We start from the raw sequence: 17,717 nt of genomic DNA, 5'->3' as shown, positions 1-17,717 counted from the left end.
GCTTCTGAGGTCTTCACGGGAGGTCTCACAGCTCCACGTGGACTGGGTCTCTACTGGGAAGCCTTTTCTGACTTTGAAAACCGCTGAGAGACGAATCCTGAGACGTTGGCTTCGAAACCAGCAGGTCCTGGGTCTTCCATGTTCTGCTGCCGAGTCTCTGAGCTGTTGACAGAAGGCTTTGGGGGCCTCATTTATACATGAGGGACCCCAAAAGGCACATCTTGGGAGAGTTCAATTTTTTTTTTTAATTTTTCACAGTGAAGTTAGAAGTCCATTTCTCTCCATTATGAAATCACTTAGTAATGGCCCCTCGCCTATATCCTCTCGGATGTCTATATTGTCCATGTCCCAGCCCTTGGTTCAGATCAGCTCTTTCTTTTGACCTTTATTACAACAGACACATCGGGGTTGGCTGGTCCTGTTCCATCCCTTCTCGTTAAGAGCCCTGTCATGCTGGCCCAGCGGCTTCCGATCGGATTCGAGCGTCGCCTTTCCCAGCGGCCACGGTCAACCTGCGACGCGCACATCGGGATGGCGGGAGGGACGAGGGCCCACGGGGCGGGACGCGCTGCCCTCCGAACCGGGCTCCCGTTGACCGATTTACAATGACAGCCCCCCCCCTCCACCCCCTTCCCACACCGTGTGGGATGGGTCGGCGTGAAGGACGTAGAGAATTCAGCTCTCAGGAAAGCAGAGTCCCAGCCGTAGGAGGGGGAGGTGAGGCAAGTTCCTCTCACACTTACCAGAGGCAAGCATCAAGAACTTGGAGATGGGCCCGGCCAGTGTTGCTCAGTGGTTGGGCATCAACCTATGAACCAAGAGGTCCGTCTCCAGCTTGACTCCCGGTCAGAGCACATGCCCAGGTTGCAGGCTTCATGCCCAGGACGGGGCGTGCAGGAGGCAGCCGACGGATGATGTTTCTCTCTCATGGGTGTTTCTCTCTCTCTCTCCCTCTCCCTCCCTCTCTCTCTAAAAATCAACGAAAACGTATTCTTTTTTTAAAAAGAACACAGATGTGCCCTAACAGGTGTGGCTCAGTGGATAGAGCGTCGGCCTGCGGACTGAAGGGTCCCGGGTTCGAATCCGGTCAAGGGCATGTACCTTGGTTGCGGGCTCATCCCCAGTAAGGAGTGTGCAGGAGGCAGCTGATGGATGTTTCTCTCTCATCGATGTTTCTAACTCTCTATCCCTCTCCCTTCCTCTCTGTAAAAAATCAATAAAATATATATTTTTTTAAAAAGAACACAGATGTGAGACCAGAGGTCTGAATTAAGCCACCAGCACATCAACGGTGCTACGGTGGCTTTGACGGTCTGGTGAGCGTTTTGGCATGTATGTGTTCTGCATACATGAGTAAGGCTATTCATACAATACACCTATGTTGTTGATATAAAACAAGGGATGCTTTTCCTTCTGGTTTTTTCTTTTTCCCTCAATGGTTAACTGAATAGCACTCCTGAAATATTGGCAACGTGTTGGAGCAACGTTCCAGGGGTCATTTGCCACCAGCAGGTTCCATTCCAGCGACCTGAGGGATACACGGTAAGGAAAGCACGCCAACCCCCAATGTCACATCTTTGCCATGTGAAGTAGGACACGTGCAAACGGTTGCGTGCGTGTGTCCACACGGATCAAACGTTCTTTGCTCAGTAAAACCCTCAGATGACATGAAAAAAAAAAAAAAAGAGAATCATAAAGCAAACCCCATCATCCTCAACATTTAAAACTGTATCGGTAGGAACCAATTCTCATCTTACCTTTCCTGAGAGAGTGCCAATGATACCTCCAATTAGTTAAGGATTTTTTTTATATATATACTTTGAAGACGTTTCGACTTATCTATTTAATCTTGATTTTCCTCTTTTCAGAAGAAATATAAATAACTTTTTTTTAAGTATATTTTATTGCTTTTTTACAGAGAGGAAAGGAGAGGGATAGAGAGTTAGAAACATCGATGAGAGAGAAACATCGATCAGCTGCCTCCTGCACACCTCCCACTGGGGATGTGCCCGCAACCAAGGTCCATGCCCTTGACCGGATTCGAACCCGGGACCCTTCAGTCCGCAGGCCGACGCTCTATCCACTGAGCCACACCGGCCAGGGCTGTAGATAACTTTTGAAATAAACATGAAATAGGAGCCATGTGCCTCAACAATACAGAAAGAGAAGCAATTCCTTCTTTTACTATGAATATGCTAAAAATAAAAAAAGGAAAGAAAAGAAAAACATTCCAGAAGCAAAAGTGAGCTTTGTAAATTTGTTAACTAAATTATGAACCATCCCCGGCAAGAAAAACGTCCACCATCCAGACAAAAATAAACCTTTGATTTCTGCCTGGAAAGGTTCGTGGTCGTCGGGAAAGTAGGTCAGCGAATTAACCGGCTCCCGGAAGTAATCAGTGCTGACAGGTGGACGGCCAGACGCCCACGGGCTGCGGATTGGGGTCTGACTGTTTCTGTCAAGATGACATTTCTTGGGAGAGGGATGAGAATGAGTACACGGAAATGTTTTCTGAGACCAATGCTGTGAACCAGTCAAGTACAAGGCAATCACCCTAACGGCGCATTCCCTCTGTGCTTCTCAAAATCCGGAACCTTCCAGAATGCAGCGACGAGCGAATGCAATGCTTTGCAGACGCGCATCGCGCCGGCTCGAGACACCTGAGCCGGAGGCTTTAGCCTCAAAAAGATGGTCACATTCCCAACACGACACGGAAGGTTTAGGTCCCTCCGATGAGAGGGTTCTCGAGGATGTCCAGAAAATAGGTCCACGCTCCTGCAAATGATATTCTCTCTCTCTTTTTTTTTTTTTTAAAGATCGTGATACGCGACAAATCTCACAGATTAAAAATGGGTGATCATTTGGGGATAATGAAAAACATTATAAACTGATGAACAAAAAGATAGTTACAGAGGCAGTAAAGCATCAAACAGACTGTCAAATTACAGCGGGAAGGTTAGGGAGAGGTGGGGGAAATAAGAGATCAACCGAAGGACTTATATGCATGCATATAAGAGTAACCAACGGATGCAAAACATTGGGGGGTGAGGGCATGTATGGGAGTGGGGTGGGGGTGGGGGGCAATGGTAAGATATGTACACATATAATACCTTAATAAAAATTTGAAAAAAAAAATAAAAATAAAAATAAAAATGGGTGAGGAGGCGGGGCCGCGGAGAGAAGGTGCTAATGGGTTTGCTGAGGCAGGTCAAGTGCTCAGGGTGCTGTGTTATCCCCAAGTGGCTTCTCATGTTCCATGAGGAGTCCCTACACTCCCTGGATTCCATCACACGGATGGTGATTGTCTCTGCCCTCCCGCCCGGCCGCCCTCCCCCGTGGAAGATCGCATGTCAAATACGCGGTGTGCAAAGCATAAATAAGGGGAGAGAAAGGCGTCCCTCTGAAGTGTACGTAAAATCTATTCCTGAAGGACTGGTCATTCGCATAGAACACGGGAACGGCCAAGCCGCTAGCAATGCCTTCCAGTGGGATGCTAATCAGGCCACGGGGAGTGGGGCGTGGCGGGGGCGGGGGGGGGACAGAATTATTTCAGATATATTCTGCGTAGGACCACCCGCGTCTTTCCCTAAAAGAGGCAGAAGGTTCCCCGGTTGCTTAGCCTGCAAAAAACGTAGAACGCTTTTCAAACACACCGTATCGCCACCACGTTCCCTGCAGGAAATTATGGCATGTTGCTCTTCCACCGACCTATTTTTAGGGAGCCAGCAAACAGTAGGGGATGTCAGAGAGGGCGGACGGCTTCATGAATTATGCATCTGTCCTTTTTCTGCCTGGCTACATCCCCCCCTTTCTTTTACGAATCCTTGACAGGGGGGGAGAAGGGTCCGTTTTCGGTTGGAAATGTCCCAGCCACATGTGTCTACGGATCGCTCGCCCCCCGCCCCCCGCCCCCCCCGAGAGAGGCCAAGTCCAGACCTTGCTTGCTTCGCGTCCGAACTAGATTCATTTTCTTAAGGGAAGGGTGCAGGTCGCTGGAGAGGTGCTTTTGTTCGCATCGCTGAGTTATTAATTGCTGCTGTGGCCATTTTTCAATTTCCTGGAGCTGTCGCGAAGGGTTCACCCAGAGTGTACGAGCTTCCCAGGGTTTGCACGGTGCCCGGGAGCTCGGATTTTATGATGGGCTCCCTGCCTTCCCAGAGAGCAGCCAGAAATTATGAAAATTACGTTAACCATGGAAGGGGAACAGCGTGCACACACCCGGCCGTCCCCATTAGTGAAATGTTGCCGTTGTAAAACGGTAAACCCCCTACGCACCAAGGGTCCCCATAAAACTTGGGAGTAACACGAACAATCGTGCGGACGCCTGTGAGGAATACGCCAGAAAGCAGAGCCTCCTTTTTTTCTGACCTGAGCCGAGGATGGAACATTAAAACGATCGATCAGCTCCTCCCTCTCGCAAGAGCATCGGCTCAGATGTGAACAGGAGGGACCCCACCGACCGTGGGACTGAAATAAGAGAGGAAGGGAGAGGGAGAGAGAGAGAGAAACGTCCATGATGAGAGAGAATCATGGATCGGCTGCCGCGTACACGCCCCCTACTGGGGATCGAGCTCATAACTTGGGCATGTGCCCTGACCCGGAATCCAACCATGACCTTCTGGTTCGTAGGTCCATCAATGCTCAACCATTGAGCCACACTGGCCGGGCGAGAAAATTGGCTATTAACAGACACCCAATCTGCCGTCACCAGAATCTTGGAGGCCCCGGCCTCTAGAACTGTAAGAAAGAAATCTCAGCTCTTGCCCTCACCGGTTTGGCTCAGTGGATAGAGTGTCGGCCTGCAGACTCAAGGGTCCCAGGTTCGATTCCGGTCAAGGGCATCTACCTTGGTTGCGGGCACATCCCCAGTAGGGGTGTGCAAGAGGTAGCTGATTGATGTTTCTCTTTCATCGATGTTTCTGACTCTCTCTCCCTCTCCCTTTCTCTCTGTAAAAAATTCAATAAAATATATTTTTTTAAAAAAAAGAAAAAGAAATCTCAGCTCTTTATAAGCCACCGGGTCATGGTATTTTGTAGAGCAGCCCCAAATGAACTAAGACCCCTCGCCATGATGCAACGTCGCACGCGTAAGAATAAAAATTTCGTTTTCGATGCCGTGGAGGTGTGTGAGGTCCTTTATGCTTCGCTATCATTTCATCTGTCGTGACCAAGACGAGCTCGAAGAGGACACGGAACCGAGTTGAACCCGGGCACGAGCCAATCGTGACAGTCGATGGAGCAGATGGGGCATGGTGACGCCTCAAAGCTGCCTCCACGTATCGGGCTCGAAGGGAGCGGCGAGAAATATTCAAAGGGACGCATCGCAAGGCCCTGCAACCAAGAATACTCTACCCAGCAAAGCTCTCCTTTAGAATGGAAGGTCAGATAAAGAGATTCCCAGGCAAGAAAAAGCTGAAGGAGTTCATCACCGCCAACCAGTATTATATGAAATGCTGAAGGGTCTTCTTTAAGAAGAAGAGGAGGAGGAAGAGGAGGAAGAAGAAGAACAAGAAGGAGGAGGAGGAGGAGGAGGAGGAGGAGGAGGAGGAGGAGAAGGAGAAGGAGGAGGAGGAGGAGGAGGAGGAGGAGGAGGAGGAGGAGAAGGAGGAGGAGGAGGAGGAGGAGGAGGAGGAGGAGAGAGGAGGAGAAGAAGGAGGAGGAGGAGGAGGAGAGAGGAGGAGAAGAAGGAGGAGGAGGAGGAGGAGGAGGAGGAGGAGAAGAAGGAGGAGGAGGAGGAGTAGGAGGAGGAGAGAGGAGGAGAAGGAGGAGGAGGAGGAGGAGGAGGAGGAGGAGGAGGAGGAGGAGAGAGGAGGAGAAGAAGGAAGAGAGATAAAAAAAAATATGAACAATAAAATGGCAACAAACACCTATCTATCAACAACGGAATCTCAAAATAAACAAGCAAGAAATCGAATGAACAAAATAAACTGGAATGGGGGGGCGGGGGGACATCTTCAATACTCTCAACAATAAAAAAAAAAATTTTAAATGCCATGCTCATGACAAATGTGTAAATACCACACGGCACACTACTGTAGACGTGATTATGCATACCGTTCCTTCTTCTTTTTTATTTTTTATTTTTTATTTTTTGACTTCGGGTTGTTCTGTGGCCTCAGCCCCTGCGCCTACCTCCCCAGGGCTGCTCTCGGATAGAATCTTTTTCCGTGGTGAGCATTTGCGGCTGCCCACAGGCATGGCTGCTGAAACGTGTCTGGGGGCTTTGCAAACAGATGGTCCTTTGGATCCTCCTACACAGACTGTCAGCACGCGAGAGGAACTAACAGCTTTCTATCATCTCCTCTCAGTCGACTTCCTCCTTCCACTTACAAAATTGATTTTCGTGTGTATGTTGTTTTTTTTTTCTCACCCTCCCCTTCTCCCCGCTCCCCCACCCACCCACCCCCGGCCAAGTTCTGATCAGCTAAAGTAGGTCATGTCTGTAAGCATCTATAGAAACTCACAATAGCTCTGTTCAGAGAGGGTGTGAAGTCAGACACTCTTAAAGCATCCCCCAGTGGAAGCCGGCGCCGGGAACAGAAGCCTAAAATGTGTTCAAGTCCTTTCCTAGCAAAGCGAAGACGCAACCTAGTTCCCCGGCTACGGCAGGAGACGGTGGTAATTTCCGGAGCGATCTCCACACCACTGAGGCATCGTAAGACGTTTTCGCCTCCGTCCATTCTTGGTTTGCTGCCTTCCTGCACCTGTCTTATTTCTGGGTTCTGAAACTTCAGCCCAAGCCACATACACACACACAAAAAGATATATCAGAGAGAGGTTTTGGGGTCCAATAGCATTCCCCCCAAAAAATCCATGTCCAGCTGGTACCTGCCCATCTGGCCTCCTATGGACATGAACTCCGCAGAGGGACCCAGATTAAGATGAGGTCACGCTGGGTTAGCACGTGCCCTGAATCCACCACCCAAAGCCGGATCTTCCTCCGTCACCATCACCCTGTATTTGACCTTCTTTACCCTTTACTTACCCCTTCCCCCCACCCCCGACCCCTCAACTCCTTCCCTCTGGCAACCACCATACTGTTGCCTGTGTCTATGCGTTTTTGTTTGTTTTCTTATTAATTCATCTATCAACATGGGAACATTTTGCTACGCAAGCTAGAGTTGTTGAGAATCCAACGTGAGGACGGGTCTACCATGAATGTGTAGAATTCCCAGCGAGCCACACATGCCTCTCCGTGGCCTTGGATGAAAGGGGAGGCATAGAAACGAATGACATAGACGGACGCTTTAGAGAGGAAGGTGAGGAAAAGATGTCTCAGGTCAAGGCTGAGTTCGAGTTCTCTCGTTTCTCAAAAGGTCTTCTCTTCGATTGCCTTTCATCGACCACGTTGGTGTTGGAGCCAAGTGTCACTGGAACGCGCGGACACATCCTCCCATCCATGCTGGGTCAGACCTTCCTTCGGCTGCGGGAAATACGTCGGATTCTATAGGACACGCGGGCTAGCGTTTGCCTCCGCGGATCAATGTAAGCTGCCTTCCCGTCTCAAAGGTGATAAGGCGCAAAACACGGATTATTTTGCATCTGCAGGTAACGCCACGGAGTGGAATTATTTCCAGTCTCCTTGCCACCAACCTCCTTATCAGACATGCACACTAGTAAAAAAAATAATAATAATAACCACAAGCTTACATTTAGGTTCATTCCACGGCATTCTCTTTTGACGGGGCCATGCTAAGAAGCAATGCAAGAATCAGGGGAATGCCAAAACCGGTGTGGCTCAGTGGATAGAGCATCGGCCTGCGGACTGAAAGGTCCCAGGTTCGATTCCGGTCAAGGGCATGTACCTTGGTTGTGGGCACATCCCCAGTAGGAGGTGTGCAGGAGGCAGCTGATCGGTGTTTCTCTCTCATCGATGTTCTTAACTCTCTATCCCTCTCCCTTCCTCTCTGTAAAAAATCAATAAAATATATTTTTTAAAAAAATCAAAAAAAAAAAAAAAAAAGAATCAGGGGAGTGAGTAAAATAATGGTGTCCAAATATTTCAGAAACTGAGCAATGAGCCCCAGAATAATTGAGAGTGTGCCATCTTTATTGCTTTCCTTTCTCACATTTTATTTTCAGTGTACGTTTAAAAGCTAAAGACGATTATGGGGCGGGGAGGGGAGAAAGTGGAGGCAGAAGAGAGTATGAGGGGCGGGGGGCATCCTATATAATAAAAGCCTAATATGCTAAGTGTCCAGTCTACTGGTCAGCCGTTCAACCAATCCAAGTGTAATATGCTAATGATAGGCTAAGGCTGCTCAACCGCTCGCTATGACATGCACTGACCACCAGGGGGCAGACGCTCCAACTGGTAGGGTAGCTTGCCGCCGGGGTCCAGACTACCGGGACTGAGCGAGACAGGCCGGACACGCCCTGGAGACCTCCCGCAGTCCCTCCCTGGCTGGCCAACGTCCCGCAGTCCCTCCCCGGCCCCAATCGTGCACCGGTGGGGTCCCTCGGCCTGGCCTGCGCCCTCTCGCAATCTGGGACCCCTCGGGGGATGTCAGAGAGCCGGTTTCGTCCTGATCCCCCAGGCCAGGCTGAGAGACCCCACTCGTGCACAAATCTGTGCACCGGGCCTCTAGTTAATAATAAGAAAGAAAATAAAGAAAAAAAATTTTTTTAAGAGGATTAAAGTAAAAACTATAAAGAACTGGTCTCCGTACAAAGAACAGGATCTATTCAGGTGTTGCTGATGGTTTTCTCAAGGGTCTCCAAGTCAAGCCACTGATGCTTGAGCCAGCCACGTCTTGGCATCTCGGATGTTTATACAGCTCGGTGCCCCGTTCTTTATAGGGAAAGGAATGCAAACTTCAAAGGGAGCTTGAGCCGGGGAGCTTGTAATTCAAGCTTCTTGGGGACAAAATGTGTGCACCCCGTGCCCATTTTTTTTTTATTTTAAATGAAAATACATATTTTCCCAAAGCGTCCTTTCTGCCCCCACAAAGAGAAGCCGTCGGGGAGACTTTACGGCGAACCAGTCCGAGAGAACCTTGAACCTGTGCCAAAAAAAATGCCTTGAAGCTCTCCTAAAAACCACCCGATGCGGGACTTGATTTTCTCATTAGGCTTGTCGGGGGCTCAGGCAGGCTTTTATAAAGAAAGACAAATTCCTTTCTGGGTTACGGCTCTAGCGGCTGTGTAAATTATCTTAAAGCGAAAGCTACAGTGAGAAGGACTCGTGGTTTTGAAAGCGGTCCTGGAAAGACGGGTAGCCTATTTTGAGAGAGAGAAGTCAGCCAGAGCCGGCGGGGGCGGGGGGGAGGGAGGGCGGGGAGGGGAGAATTGCAATGTGATATAAATTTACTGAATAAAAGAAATTCCTTTGGCCCTAGCTGGTTTGGCTCGGTAGATAGAGCGTCGGCCTGCGGATAGAGGGGTCCCAGGTTCGATTCCGGTCAAGGGCATGTGCCTTGGTGGCAGGCACATCCCCAGTAGGAGGTGTACAGGAAGCAGCTGATCGATGTTTCTCTCTCATCGATGTTTCTGACTATCCCTCTCCCTTCCTCTCTGTAAAAAAAAAAATCCATGAAATATTTATTTTAAAAAAAAAATAAAAGAAAGAAATTCCTTTGGCAGAGAATGAATTAATCATAATTTCTTTGACCAGGGCTCCGTGTAGAGCTGGTCGGTCAAGCCCTGGGCCATGGCCATCGTTGGAACGGACCATTCCTTGAGGTGGAGGCACCGTCCCGGGAAATGACACGTAGTCATTTGGTTTCCATCAGCGATGGTAGCTGACCCTCTGCCGGATACACAGAACACCCTGAGAATACGGTGGGTTTCACGTTCAGCATCATGTTGTCCTTTGGGGTCTCTTTGAAGTTGCCTACACAAGCACACAAAATATTTTTAGCGTGTGTGCGTGTGCGTGTGTGTGTGTGTGTGTGTGTGTGTGTGTGTGTGTGTGTTGGGATGGGATGCAGGGAGTAACGTGCATAGTAATGAAGAGTTAGGGCAGGAGGACAAGATGGGGGCATGGAGGGGCGTTGGGGGTGAAGGAAGCTCTGTGGTCTAGTACCTTCCACTGAGCCAGGAAAGAGCCTCTGTCAGATTTAACCTCAGATGGAAGTTTTTGGGTTTTTTTTTGTTTGTTTGTTTGTTTTTAATATTATTCGCCTGTTTTTTTCATTTATATATACACTAGAGGCCCGGTGCATGAAAATTCATGCACTGGAGGTGGGGGGGGGGTCCCTCAGCCCAGCCTGCGCCGTCTCACAGTCGGGGAGCCCACGGGGGATGTCCGACTGACAGCTTAGGCTTGTGGAAGCACACTGACCACCAGGGGGCAGCTTCTGCGTTGAGCGTCTGCCCCCTGGTGGTCAGTGCGCGTCATAGCGACCGGTCGTTCCCACCATTCGATTTGCCTATTAGCTTTTTATTATGTAGGATGTTTTCATTAATTTCAGAGAGGAAGGGAGAGGGAGAAATAGAAATAGAAACATCCAGGATGAGAGAGAATCATGGATCGGCTGCCTCCTGCACGCCTTCCACTGGGGATGGAGCCTGCAACCAGGACATGCTCCCTGACACAGAATCAAACCACAACTTCCTGGTTCCTAGGTCGACGCTCAACCCCTGAGTCACACCTGTCGGGCTGAAAAATATTTGTTAGAGAGAATTTGACCGAGAGCCAGCCCAGGGTTCAATCCAAACAATGGAACACATAGAAGATCCCGTTCCGTCTCAGCCAAGCTGTGTGACCACGTCAGCGGCCCCGAGTGCGCTCTGCCTCGCCAGGTGCTTCCCCTCCCAGGAGCTCCCGGAGCAGCTGGGACGTGGGTGGGACGTGTGTGTGGCCAGATGAAAGGAAGCTCAATGGGGAGGAGAACAGACGCAAATGTGTTACCTCCTGGGGCCTCATCAATGCCCGGGAATGGTTATTCATCCCCTCCAAGGGCCGGCCCAGACCCCGCCTCGCCCGCCTTAGACAGTCCCAACCCCATTCCCTTCTGCATTGTCACCCCGAGCTCACCGCAGGGTCTGCCTTCTCCTCAGGCCAGCCCTACCCACTGCTCCGCCTGTAGGTGAGGTGGGCACGTGCCAGGTGGCCCGCCTGTGAGGTTCCCCCACCCCCTGACCTCTCCCCCAGGGTACCGCTCAGCACCCTTCCAGGGCCAGGCCCACTTTGACCACTTGGGTGAACCTGTCCCTGAACGTAGACATTTGTGCTTTTTAAAATATATATATACTAGAGGCCTGGTGCACAAAATTCATGCACAGGGGTGGGGGGGTCCCCTCAGCCCGGCCTGCCCCCTCTTCAATCTGAGACCCCTCGGGGGATGTCCGGACATCCCTGTCGCAATCCGGGACCGCTGGCTCCTAACCACTCACCTGCCTGCCTGCCCGATCGCCCCTAACCACCTCTGCCTTGGCCCCCGACACCATGGCTTTGTCCGGAAGGACATCTGGAAGGATGTCCAGTCTATCTGGTCTCATTAGCATATTACCCTTTCATTAGTATAGATTTTTATTGATGTCAGAGAGGAAGGAAGAGGGAGAGAGGGGGAGAAACATCAATGATGAAAGAGAATCATGGATTGGCTGCCTCCTGCACACCCCCCCTACTGGGGATCGAGCCCACAATCCTGGGCATGTGCCCTTGACCGGAAATGAACACTGGACCCTTCAGTCTGCAGGCCCACACTCTATCCGCTGAGCCATACCGGCTAGTGCAGGGGTGGGCAAACTTTTTGACTCGAGGGCCACAATGGGTTCTTAAACTGGACCGGAGGGCCAAAACAAAAGCATGGATGGAGTGTTTGTGTGAACTAATATAAATTCAAAGTAAAGGAGTGGAGGGGAGAGCAAGAGAACCGGATAGAACAGCCGGATCCGGCCCGCGGGCCGTAGTTTGCCCATGGCTGGGCTAGGGCGACATTTGTGCATTATTTACCACAGCATTTGTTACCTTTTACTGTAACTAAGGGCTTTTCCCCCTGACGTTTCCGCCAACAGGGTAGCGAGCAAGGATATTATCAACTCATCTCTGAATCCTCCAAGGTTAGCACAGTATTAGTGTTCGGTGGAGTATAGTTGGGTTATCTGTGGGGGAAAAAAATCTTCAAAGTGTGTTTGGAACACATTCCATTAGGCGACGTCAGTCTGGTTCCTTTGCCACAGGACTTCTGCATATCCTCAAGACGCTCATTTGCATGAATTTAGACCTACTATGCCCCGTGGCCTACTATGGGGCAATTCTGTGGTTGGGTTACGGCGAGGACATACTTCGGTAGCTGCCTTCTTAGCACATGGTAGGTACTCCAAAAAGGTCCGTTAAATAAATAAGTAAACAGCCCGGCTGGTGTGGCTTCGTGGTTGAGCCTCCACCTACAAACCTGGAGGTCACGTTCGATTCCAGGTCAAGGGCACCTGCCTGGGTTGGGGGCTCGATCCCACGTGGATGGCGGGGTGGGGGTGTGCAGGAGGCAGCCGATTCACGATTCTCTCCCATCGTTGATGCTTCTATCTCTCTCTCTCCCTTCCTCTCTGAAGTCAATAAAACTATAACAATTATTTATTTATTTATTTATTTATTTATTTATTTATTTGCTGTCACTTATGTGCGTTACCCTGGAGCTTCGATGTCTCTGTGGAAATAAAGCTGCCGATTGGTGAATCTATTCACCAGGCAATGAGCTGGACGCCACGCCACACCACGCCACACCACGCCACACCATGCCACACCACGCCACATCACGCCACGCCACACCATGCCATACCACGCCACACCACGCCACACCACGCCACACCACGCCACACCATGCCACACCACGCCATACCATGCCATACCACGCCACACCACGCCACACCACGCCACACCATGCCACACCACGCCATACCATGCCATACCACGCCACACCACTGGTCTCCGTGTCCCTGTCCCTGTGTTGGGAGCCGGTGCCGATCACCTTGACGGGGCCTGGGAGCGACCTTGACGTACCCAGCTCCGTCCAAGTCCAACTTGCAGACAAGATGCCTGATTATTGACTTGAAACCATGACACCCCTCCCCCCCCAAAAAAAAAAAAATAGCAGCTTGCTTGGGGGTGGATAAAAAGACCTGGTCCGCTGGGGGGAAGGGGAGGCCGGGGGGAGGTCAATGGGGGGGAAAAAAAAAGGAGACATATGTACTACTATTTGTAATGCTTCAAACAATTAAAAAAAAAACAAAAAAAATAAAAATAAATAAAGTAAATAAAAAAGAAAAAAAGACCTGGTCCGCTTCCTTCGGTCTGAGAGAGAATCGGGACTTGGGGCCATTGCAAACAAGCCTTTCACTGGGGTTTCCTGGTTATTCTGACACAGAGCCAACCATCCCCTTAAAAATAAATAAATAAAAAGTAAAAAAAAAAAAAAAAAAAAAAAAAAGGTCTCCTTACCCTAAAACCGTCTAACCAGAACGAACTCTCTCAAAGTCACGGGGGGGGGGGGGGCGGGGGTGGGAATAGACGTGTTTGCCGACTCGGGTTTGTGGCTGCCGACCTCGCTGCATTCCCTGAATATATTTAATTAGAACCTTCGTCTAGAAAAGCCCACGAGGCAGATGCTCGGAGCCCTGTAATCGGGCGGTTGGGAGGAGCCGGCACCTGGCCCTGGCCCTGGCCCGGCCGCCGCGCGGGGAACGCCCTGCCGGCCATCGGCCCACCCACGACGAGGACCCCGTGCGGGTGCGGGGTGCTCCCCGCGCCTCAGGCCTGACGGCCCATCCTCCCTGCTCCTGTCCCGCGGCTCTTCCTCATCCTTCACAGCCGTCCACGAACCCCGAGATTGAAAAGCCTCTCCCATAAGGAAGAACAACCCGGGCTATTGGATGATTCCGTGTTTGTTTCGGTGTTGGGGTGTTTTGTGTTTTTTTCACTCGGCTCCCAACGAAACACGTCTTTCTCGCTAGTAAAACGAGAGCGGGTTTGGCTGTTTCACACCAAAGGGAGCTTGTGGACCAGAATGCCTGACCCCCTGCCCCCCACCTCTCCCCCCTGGAGATGCCAATTGCACCCCCCCCTCCGCCCCCCAATTCCCAGTCGAAGTTCCCATACTGTTTATCCGCCGTCCGGGCCTCTGTTCTTCGTCTTTCCGGCAGACGGTATCCATGGAGAAGAACCGTCGCAACAAAACAGTGTCAGTCCATGGTGTTGGGTCCACTTGAGGGTAAGGGTGTGGGAGACCGACGTGTCCCATCCGTACCCGTGACCGGGACGCACCAGCGACTGAATCTGGATTCGTGGATCCATCCCATCACCAGCGCCTGCGAGCCGGCCACGTGTGTGCGCACGGTGAGTTAGGGAAGGTCTCAGGACCTGGGGAGGCTGGGTTTTTACTTCATTTTAAATATATGTGTATTGATTTCATCGAGGGAGACGGGGAGAGAGAGAGAGAAACATCCATGATGAGAGACAATCACGGATCGGCTGCCTCCTGCACGCCCCACACCGGGGATCGAGCCCGCCCCCCGGGCATGACCTCCTGGTTCATAGGTCAACGTTCAAACCACGGAGCCATGACGGCCGGGCCAGCGTTCTGACTTTAACAAGTACACGATCACATTTAAGGTTAAAAAAAAAAGGGGGGGGAGGAAAGAGGGGGAGTCCCTGATGTTATTTATCAGATCTGCAGGGTTAGACGGCGCCCAAGAGGGACGAATAGGATACCTGAGCGTTGCCGTGTAGGATGATCTGAACTGGCTCCCCTCCCCGCCCCACGCCCTCCCCTGAAAGGTAAGGTGTGTCCAGGAGAAGCAGAAGAGCTGGCCATCAGGCCTCACAGCACAGGGACCGCCCTGAGAATCATTCTCCCCGTGGACTGTGACGGGCGGGCCCGCTCCACGCACCGCCCCCCCCACCACCCCCCACCCCGCGCACTCACAGATGAAATTCGCCGGGACGACCGCGGGCGCAGGAGGAGGGCTCCCCGGGCCCCACAGCAGCAGCAGCAGCAGCAGCACGGAAAGGAAAGGCGTTGACCAGTGGCCTCCGACGTGAGCGCAGAAAACCTCCCCCACACGGCGAAGGGCACCCCCCCCAACCACCTCCTCTGTCCCCAACAGAAATCATCATCCCTGCAGGGACCACGAGTCCCACCGTCATTTCTTTTTTTATTATTATTGATTTTTTACAGACAGGAAGGGAGAGGGAGAGAGAGTCAGAAACATCGATGAGAGAGAAACATCGGTCAGCTGCCTCCTGCACACCCCCCACTGGGGATGTGCCCGCCACCAAGGGACATGCCCTTGACCGGAATCGAACCCGGGACCCTTCAGTCCGCAGGCCGATGCTCTGTCCACGGAGCCACACCGGCCAGGACCCCCCTGTCATTTCTACCGGGGCCTCCCCAGTGGCCTGCTCCTGGCTGCCACCTGACGGGAAAGCGTTTTTCCTTCAAGGATTTTATTGGAAGGAAATGCGTGCTTTCGTCCACGCCCGTGGGGGGGAGGGAAAGCCTACGTCTAAGTCTGGATGTTTTGGGGGGAGGGGAGGAAAGGGGGGTGCTTCCTCGTCTATGGAATCTGTAGAGAACACAGTAGAGTTTTTTTTTTCCTAAGAAAACGTGAGTAAGTCAAAGCCACACGCCCGCTCCCCCTGGACGGAGAAGGTGGGAAAGGTGTCAGAGGAGTGGCCACGGGGCGGGGGAGGGCGGGGGGGGGCTTCCGAGCAGCCGGGCCGAGGGGGCAGGGACTCGGGGAACGTACACGTCTGTCGTTAAGTAACGGTAAAGGCCTGATTGGAAGTAGAGGTTGGGGCAGCCGTGGGCAAACTACGGCCCGCGGGCCGGATCCGGCCCCTTCGGCGGTTCTATCCGGCCCGCGGAGCCGAAAGAGCGGAGGGTTCTCTTGCTCTCCCCTCCGCTCCTTTACTTTGAATTTATATTAGTTCACACAAACACTCCATCCATGCTTTTGTTCTGGCCCTCCGGTCCAGTTGAAGAACCCATGGTGGCCCTCGAGTCAAAAAGTTTGCCCACCCCTGGTTAGGGATTCCACCGGCTGCCTCACTCACGCACTGCCGTGTTGTTGTTCTTGTGGTTATTTTCATGTATTTTTACTGATTTCAGAGAGGAAGGGAGAGGGAGAGAGAGATAGAAACGTCCGTGATGAGAGAGAATCATGGATGGGCCGCCTCCTGCACGCCCCCCACTGGGGATCCAGCCACTCACGGCAACAGGGCCATGTGCCCCGACTGGAAATCGAACCACCGTGACCTCCTGCTTCGGAGGCCGACACTCAACCACTGAGCCACACTGGCCGAGCACGAATTACCAGTTCCTTTTTTTTATTGTTGATTTTTTACAGAGAGGAAGGGAGAGGGAGAGAGAGCTAGAAACATCGATGAGAGAGAAACATCCATCAGCTGCCTCCTGCACACCTCCTACTGGGGATGTGCCCGCAACCAAGGTACATGCCCGGGACCCTTCAGTCCACAGGCCGACGCTCTATCCACGGAGCCACACAGGTTTCGGCGAATTACCAGTTCTTATCGATGCCAAAAAGGAGGGTGTCTACAGCTCCGTCGTGGACTTTCGGCGGAACCCCACCAGCCGTCACGGACCGAGCACCGAGCACACGGAGAGGCCTGGCCGGAGCTGACGTGAGATGAGCGGGGAGCGGACTCCGAACGTAAACAGGAAAGGCTCCGTGCGAGAAAACTCCCAGAGGAGGGAAGCCCTGAGCTGCCGAGGCATCAGACGTCCTAAACAGGCGTCCTCAAACTGCGGCCCGCGGGCCACCTGCGGCCCGCCGAGGACATGGATCCGGCCCGCCGGGGGCCGCTGCCTGTCCTGCTGAGCAGCCGACGCGTCCCGGGCCCGCAGTGCGCATAGGAATTTGTTCATAGTTGTTTTTTTTTAAACGATAGTCCGGCCCTCCCACGGTCTGAGGGACAGGGAACTGGCCCCCTGTTTAAAAAGTCTGAGGACCCCTGTAAAGAATCCCAAGACCACTGGCTAGCGGCTCCTCCTGCCGCGGAGACCACCGTGCTCCCGGCCATGTGACACGCTCCGCAACGTGAGCGTCTCCGCAGCCGGTGGGTGAGCCCTCGCCGGCCAGTCTCCTCTGCAAACTCCATCTCGCCCGAGAAATTGGTGTGTTTTTTTCGCCGCCTGGGCCAGGAAGCTGGGAAAACGTTGAACTGGCTGCCACGATGGATCCAAGTGTGTGGCCAGGGTCCCGGTGCGCAGACACGCCAGGTGAAGCAGCAGCCTGCCAGGGGTGCCCAGCTGAATGGGTTCTGCCTCCTGGGGGGGGGGGGGGGCGGGGGGCGGCCAAGTCTCCCGCACATCACAGTCACGTCGGTTCAGCAGGTTCGGGGGCTTGGAGAGCGTCCAGGGGGAGGAGAGGGAAAGTTGCGCCTCTGGCCGTCCGCAGACGTCCCCACATCCCCACCCACCACCCCCAGTGTGCCTGCTCCGTCCCCTCCTCCGATGTCTGTGGTTTGTCTTTGCAACGGGGGCCGCGGTGAATGTCCTCGACGGGGAAATCATTGGCCCAAGCCGGGCCGACCTCTGAAGGCTGTGAGTTTACTGAGCGTTAATCTGCAGGTGCCCAAATATTAGCTCTTCGGGAATCCGTGTCCGCGTGGCACAAGCCCTTAAGATTTGCATCCATCAAGGAGGCTGGCCAGGCTTGTGGGTTTTTGAGTGTGTATGTGTGTGTGTGTGTGTGTGTTTCTAAATCATTTGCTACCCACTCCGAGTGGCTAAATTTAGACTCTCTCCCCTCTC

The sequence above is a fragment of the Plecotus auritus genome, assembly GCF_963455305.1.
Source record: "Plecotus auritus genome assembly, chromosome: 14".
NCBI lineage: Eukaryota > Metazoa > Chordata > Mammalia > Chiroptera > Vespertilionidae > Plecotus > Plecotus auritus.
This window is presented reverse-complemented; position numbering follows the sequence as displayed.